This window comes from Crocodylus siamensis, chromosome 7 (genome assembly GCF_052110815.1).
Source record: "Crocodylus siamensis isolate JL-2025a chromosome 7, ASM5211081v1, whole genome shotgun sequence".
Classification (NCBI taxonomy): Eukaryota; Metazoa; Chordata; order Crocodylia; family Crocodylidae; genus Crocodylus; species Crocodylus siamensis.
This window is the reverse complement of record NC_143401.1, coordinates 2,178,144-2,185,126: the sequence shown is the minus strand read 5'-3', so window position 1 is coordinate 2,185,126 and position 6,983 is coordinate 2,178,144.

Below are 6,983 nucleotides of genomic sequence, written 5' to 3'. Positions count from 1 at the left end.
TGCACATAGCAACAAATTTGGAGCAAGTCACTCCACGCGCCCCCCCCGCCACTGCTAGGGCTGCTGGAGCCCTCCCCGGGACCGGGCAATGGAGCTGGAGATGAGCACTGAAAATCAAGTGCCAGGCTCGTGTCCCCCTCCCTCTCTGCCCTCCCTGGGAGCTGGCTTGGAGAAGCGGGGGGTCTGGGGGAGCAGCCCCTTCCTCGGGCCTGCGGTTTGGGCTGCCAGGCCTGGGTGCCGCGTGCGAGGCGCGGGGGGACGGGCCGCGGCGCTGGTGCAGCCAAGCGAGGGGCCGTTGGGTGCCAGGCTGTGGGGAGCGTGTTTAGCACAACAGCTTATCGGCTCCGAGCAGGAGGCCTGCGGCAGAGCAGGCGGATCAACCGCCGGCTGCTGATACGGAGGCTGGGACGCAGCCCTGGCACCTGGCCCCCAGCCCAGCCCTTCTCCGTCCCCAGCCCGGCGTGGCCTGGGGCTGTGATTGTCCCTTCGCCCGTCCTATCCCTTCGCTAGGGCTGGGGGCCGGTTAGGGCAGGAACCGAAGACCCTGGTGTGGAAACGGCGACCGGCGTCCTGCGCTGCATCGGCGGGAGCGCTGCCAGCAGATGCTTCCCCTCTGTCTGCGCCAGGGAGGCCACGTCTGGAGTCCTGTGTCCAGCGGTGGGCACCCACGACAGGATGTGGACACGCTGGGGAGAGTCCAGCAGAGGGCAATAGAAATGGCTGTGGCGCTGGGGGATGTGACCTGTGAGGAGAGGCTGAGGGAAATGGGCTGATTTAGACCGCAGAAGGGAAGACCGAGGGGATTGAATAGCAGCCTTCAACTCCCTGCAGGGGGGCTGCAAAGAGGATGGAGCTGGGCTGGTCTCAGTGGGAGCAGTGGGCTCACGTTGCAGCAAGGGAAGTTGAGGTTGGATAATTGGGGAAAACTTTCTCACGGGGAGGGTGGTGGAGCGCTGGGACAGGCTCCCCAGAGCGGTGGGGGTGGGATCTCCATCCCTGGAGGTTTATAAGACCTGGCTAGACAAAGCCTTGTCTGGGATGCTCTGAGCAGGGGGTTGGACTAGATGCGACCCCCTGAGGACCCTTCACCCCTCGTTGTCTGATTCTGTGACGTGCGGGGGGGAACAAACCCCTCCCGCAGGGGCCGGAGAGGTCGGTTTTCAGTAGGAAAGAAGGAGCTGCCTGCAGAGATCCCCTCGAGCTAGGGGAAGGGCTGAGCCAGTGGGGTGCAGGGGGGACCGAGCTCACATCCAACTCGGAAGAGCAAGAGGGGAAACTGAGGCACTGAGAGAAGGGACTTGCCTGCTGCCGCCCAGCAGGTCAGTGGGAGAAAGCCCGGTTCCCTGAGCTGGGCTCAGCATGGAGCCCAGCGCCCACAAGGCGAGCCAGATGTGGCCCAGCTGTGCTGTGTGGGTGTGGGGGGCTCGTGGCCACCCCGCCTCGCTCGGGGCTGGGCCGATGAGAGCTCCCTGGGCAGGCCTGTTTGCACTGTTATCTGCAGCAGGTTCTCACCAAGCTGCCCCCCGGCTGGCTAGCAGCTCCCGGCCGGCCCTGGGCGTAACGGTGATCCCCCCGGGCGAGAGCAAGGGGCTGTGGTGGTGGGAGAGGAGTGCGGCGCCTCCTGCGCCCCCGGCTGCAAGGTCCCTGCTGACTCCCTTCCCTGGGGCTCCAGGTAGCAAGGGGGGAGGTGCTGGGGGGCCTGCAGGTAAGCCTGGGAGCCAGGAGCCCCCAGGGCAGGGCCCGCTGTGGCAGGGGGCCGGTGCAGCCCCCTCGTCCGGACGTGGGCTAGGGGAGCCTGCGCTGCCTGTTCCCAGCTCTCCCCAGCAAACCAGGTGGGGGGTTGCTTCCACCAGTAGGAGCTTCCTATCATTTCTGGGCACCTCCCCTGAGGGTGCGTGGACCCTGCTTTCCGAGGGGCAGAGCCCTTGCCCCCCCAGCATCCGTGGGCGCAGCGTGGGTGCTGGATCGCTGAGAAGCGATCGGGTGGACCTGAGCTGGAGGCTGCTCTTGCAAAACGCGGCCCTGGCTGGAGCCTGCTGGTTCATGGAGGGGCTCGTAGCATGTGGGGTTTGAGAGCGGGGCCGGGGTGTGAGGGTCGGGGGATCCCTTCCAGCCCTCGGCAGGCGTCCCCGGGAGCGACGGCTGCTTGGCGCGACCCCCGCGGGAGCCCAGGGAGGAGGCCGGTGCTGGGCTCGGGCCAAGGGGGAATTGAGGCCAAGGCGCAGAGCTCCGGTTCCCGGTGCGCGACCAGTCTCCGGTGGGGTTGGTAATAAAGGGAGCCTTTTTCCAGCAGAACGACTGTCGTGGCATCTCTGTGCCCCCTGTCCTTCCACCTGTGGCCTTCCACCGTGCCCATCGCCGAGGCACTGGGGCAGGCTCCGTGGCTGCACGCGACGGACGAGCTCTCCCTGAAGCGGCTCCCGGTGCCCGGGGCTGGCGTCTCGGAGGCAGAGGTGCAAGCGGCACGGCGGCACTGCTCGCTGCAACGGGGCCGCAGGGCACCGTGCCACTTCCGCACGGCCTCTCTGAGTGGGCAAGGGCGCAGGGAGGTGGGTTGGGAGTCTGGGTTCAGACTGGTGCCGGGGCTCGTGCCCACAGGGAGCGGAGGGGATGCTCCTATCCCCATCCAGCCGCGTGGGAGGTGGGCCTGGTCAGCCCGTCCCACCTGGCCAGGTCGACCCTCGGGAGAATTACAGCTGGGGAGGTGCTGCTCGACCCACTGCCTTATCCCCAGCAAGTGCCCGCCCCTGCCCCTGCCCCTCTGCACGCAGCATTAGGATTGCTGGCGAGCAGGACTGGTGTTTCTCAGGACACGGCTCTGGCGCTGCCGTCCCTGGGCTTTTAGCAAGGCAAACGCGTGGCTGTCTGCAGCTTTCTGCATCACTTAAGACGCCCCCGGGTGAAGGGGGCCCGCTGTCTGGAGGACTGGGCTGGCTACCAAGGTTTCCTCCCTCGGGCGGAGGAATCTGGTCAGACTTGAACTTTTTAAATAGCTCTGACCCGGCAGGATGAAGCGGGCCCACACCTGGCCCCGCAGGAGCTGGGGGTGGCTTTCGTCCTGCTCTGGCTGAGCCAGCAGCAGCCGGGGCCACGTTGGCCCCCCCCCGGGCACCTTTGCAGGTGGTCTCGGGGAGCCGCCCGGGCTGACAAGGAACCGCACGGCTCTGCTAATTGGAGCGGCGCAGATTAAACCCCAGCTGCGCCAGCCGAGCAGGAGACTCGCCAAGGCCAACGCCGCGGTCTCAGCCCTGGGGCTGATGCGCCTTGCTCTGAGGCCAGGGCCAGCGTGGCGATGGGCTGTGCTCCTCCGGAGAGGAGGAAGGGCCGTGGCCTTGCAGGCTCCGGGGCAGAGAGCCCAGGAGCTGAGGGTCAGGCTTTTTAGCTTATCTGCTGGGCCGGACCCGCTCACCCCTGCCTCTTTCCAGCCTCGATGCCCCCCAGGCTCTGCCCCCGGGGTCACGTCCCACGGGGGCAAGTGGGGGGCTCACCCCCGGGGCGGGGAGCCCCAGCTCGGACTTGTGCGACCGCTGGACTTTGCTTGTTTCCAGCCCCAGCGCAGCTCAACAGCTGGGAGAGACGCAGCCAGGCGCGGACTTTGGCCCCGTCCCTTCTCAGCATCCCTGCGGCCTCCAGAGTTAACGACCATTTCTTAACGAGGCGGGGGAAGGCAGGCTGGCTGGCGCTGGCAAAGACTGCAGGTCCTCGGGGCTTTTTCAAAGCAGAAAGGCTGGTAGGAGTTGAGCCGGACCCTGTCCCGCCGGACCCTCTATTGCCCTGGTACAGAAGCGCCGTGCCCTCGGGTTCGCCAGGCAAGAGGCAGATCAGAGCCACTCGTGAGCCTCCGGGGTGTTACGCCACAGCTGAACTTGGCCCCGAATGCATGACGTTACCACCGTGACCGAGGCAGCGCTCTCCTGCTGCGCTGCCCGGGCTGCACATTATCTCCCGGAAGTCAGATCTGCATTGCCTCCAGACTGTCATTAGCACGTCCCCTCGTTAATTAAACTGGCATGATTAGTTCCCCAGGAGCATGTCATTAAGCTGGCAGGCAGCCTCGCTGCACAACAGCCATTAGCTCAGAGCAGTGTTCCTGTACAGCTGCTCCACTCCCCACCCCAGAGGTGGTTGCATTGCAGGGGTGGGTGAAATCCTTCTGACCGTGCTTTGGGATCCTCAGAGCTGTCAAACCTGCTGCAGCCGGCGTGGAAGGGGCTCGCCCACCTTTCTGGAGGCCTGGCCCCTATGGCTTTCCCTGCGCCCTGCAGAGGAGCCCCCATCCCAGGGCTCAGCACGCGGCCGAGCGGGAGGGTTTTGCTGAGCTGAGTCACGGCCCTGAATATTTCCCAACCTGTTTTTCAAAACCTGGCTTGGACAAACACACCTGAGCCGCCGCGCGCCGCCTGGGCGATTGACAGATGTCTCTGTTTATGCCGCAGAAGTGGGAGATGATAACACCCAGCAATAAATCTCTCCTGTGCTGGATAATGCTGAACCAGGCAGGAGATAATGCAGCTCCAGCTGCTCTGCAGACACCTGCTCAGGCGTGACGGGGCCGGGAGGCACAAGGGCGGGTTGTCTAAGGTGATGGGGAGCTTTCTGTCCCTGGGTGCAATTTCCGCAGGAAAGGGTCAGACGGTTCAGTCTAAAACCGGGGCTTCTGCGCCTCGCTGCCGATAACTGAATCGGGACAAATGGGTCCTAAGCCGTGCTCTGAGCGGGTGGCCCACCGAAAAGGGAGGCGACGTTGCCCCCGTGCTGCAGCTGGGGAAACTGAGGCAGGAAATGCCTTCGTTCTGTTTCTGGATGGGTCATAAATAGAAGCCCTGAACGATCCTCCAGCCCCCCCAGCTCGAGCAGGTGTTGCTCCTGCTCCTTCTCGGCACAACTGGGTGAAACCAAGACTGGTTTCGCCGTCACCAAATCTGCATAAGTTTTGGACAAAAAGGTGGGCTGCCACGACGGAGGGGACTAACCCTGTCACCCAAGAGTCTCTCCGATCCTAGGCCCTGTCGCCTTTCCTGATGGCTGCAGATGTCGGACCTTTCAGGGCACAAAGGCAAAAGCCTTCCAGCTTTGGCAGCGAGCGGAGGAAGAAGGGGACCCAGCAGGAGAGAGACCCTGGCCGCCAGCCCTGCCGGGGAAGCGCAGCGCCCGCAGCTGTGGCCGCCCCGGTGCAGGGCAGCTACGTCTGCAGCGGGCCCAGCTCGAATCCCCCACGGGCGAGTAGCACAGGAGAGATCGTAGCCCGCTGCCGAGGGACTGCGCAACAAGATGCCGCCTCTTCGGGGTCCGCTACAGGGTGGTCAGCCTCCTTTTTGAGCCGGACCTTTCGGGATGAAGCAGTGCTGGAGGGTCGGTTCTGGAGCACCATCGCCTCCGGCAGCCGGTGCCAAAGCTGGAGCTCGGCCGGCCCGGATGCCTCTGAAGATCCGGAGGGGGAGATGCGGCTTTTCTTCTCTAGGGTGTTTTCCAGCATTTAGGGCTTGTGTGCCGGCAGCGCTTAATGGTCTCGGTTCAATTCCCAGTGAACAAGTGCGCGCTGGGGCAAAACAACCAGTGTCCAGAGCTATTCTGCATCGATGTCTCCAGAAATAGCAAACTCCCCCAGTCCTCCCCCCTGCAGATCCTAAACTCATCCGGCCACGCTTCAAGAAGGACGAGGGCAGTTTGGAAAGAGTCCAGCGCAGAGCACCGAACACGATTCGGGGCCTGGGAGGCAAGACCGACGGGGGCAGGCTGAAAGAGCGTGGGTTATTTAGTCCGGAGAAAAGGAGACCGAAGCGGGATTTGATCACAGCTTTCAAATCCCCGAAGGGCGAGAGGACGGAGATGAGTGTTGCAGTTGGGCTGCACTGGCCTCAAGCTGCAGCAAGGGAAACTGAGGCTGGAGATGAGGAGGAACCTTCTGACTGCGGGTGGTCGAGCCTGGGGAGAGGCATCGGGAGAACTCGTGGCACCTCCATCCTTGGAAAGTTTCAAGAGCGGGTTGAGACAGACCCTCGGCTGGGGTGGGTTAGTCGAGCAGGGGGCTGCACTAGATGACCTGCGGAGGCCCCTTGCAGCCCTACTTTCCTCTGACCCTATGAACTGAAAGGCAAAAAAGGTTCTTCGGGTAAATCCAGTATCTTATATTAAACCCGATTATTAATAAAAGCTATCAGATTTACCCAGCAAAACCTTGTTTGCCTGTCCTTAGACCGACACGGCTACGGCTGAGCGAGCCTCTCTAATGCAGAGAGGGCTTCCCTCCAGCGGAGGCTGAGGTGCATCGCACGGGACGGCGTGCACTGTGAACGGAGCCGTGGGCAACGAGCTTCATTCTCCACTTTGCTCCTTCTTTTTTAACATTTATTCACCAAACTAACACCTGCCCACTGCGGGCCCCGCAGCCACAGCCCACCCTCTCCACCTTGCCTGGCGAAGGCCGATGGTGGCTCAGCGTCACGGCTCGAGGAGGTCCCAGTCCGTGCAGTGGAGCTGATTTCATCCCCTGCAAAACGTACCGAAATGAACCAGTCCACGGGCGCGTGGCTCTGCCGGGGAAACCGGACCCTCCGAGGCTCATCTGAACTCCAAGGGCGCCGCGGCTGGGAGCAGGACCTCGCCGTATCAGAGGCTGAGATGCTTTGAATGGGCTTTTGGGCGTCGTCACACAGGACAAGAGCCAGTGCAAAATTGTCCGGGGAAACCTGAGCCCTTTTCTCCCCAGACCCCTGTGAAAATGTGTTTGGTAAAAGCCAGTGAGCTCTGCTGCTGGGATTGGGCAGAAGGATCCTGAAAAAAGTCATTTTGCCTGTTAGTGTGAACTCGGGCCGTTTACTCGGCGCTCTGCCCTGAAACCGGGCGCTACGGACCACCCCTTCAGTCGGGCTGTGCAGACATCCCCGACGGCTGCCGCGCCGCCGAGGGCCAGAAACGCTTCTGAATGCTGCCAGCCGACATAAAAAAGGAAAGGAAAAAAGAGACCGTTCCTATCGATTCCC